This window comes from Phytophthora infestans, genomic scaffold (genome assembly GCF_000142945.1).
Source record: "Phytophthora infestans T30-4 supercont1.16 genomic scaffold, whole genome shotgun sequence".
Lineage (NCBI taxonomy): Eukaryota > Oomycota > Peronosporomycetes > Peronosporales > Peronosporaceae > Phytophthora > Phytophthora infestans.
Genome location: NW_003303743.1, coordinates 1316005 through 1316512, shown reverse-complemented (window position 1 = coordinate 1316512; position 508 = coordinate 1316005).

Here is a 508-nt window from a genome sequence, read left to right as displayed (position 1 = left end):
CGCGAATCGATACAACTTGGCTCTTCAATAGCATTCCAGTTGACATGTGAGTCGTTCGGTGGCTGCATTTGCCTGGCCCTGGACTGGTACTCAATAGCACAAACGCTATAGCAGAAAGAGCCCAAGTTGAGACAACGTCTTAAACTTTACCAGGCATCTACTAATATCGGTTAAATAGAATATCTTATTTCTCTTTTTTTTTCATAAAAGCACAAATTGCTACTTGTATTTTATTGCATGGGGAAACTATCATCACGTGCACGAATTCATCCTCCTCTCTAAGCTTACAGACCTAATTCTCGAGCACCACGCGGTAGCGCACCGTGCCCTTGCGCACCATGTCGATGCCCTCGTTCACCTTGGCCATCGGCAGCTTCTGGATCACCGGACGAACATTGTGCTTGGACGCCACCTCGAGCGTGTCCTTCATGTCCTGGATGCTGCCCACGTTGCTGCCCACAAACTTGGCGCCCTTTCCCAACGACTTGGAACGCGTTGAACTTAATGG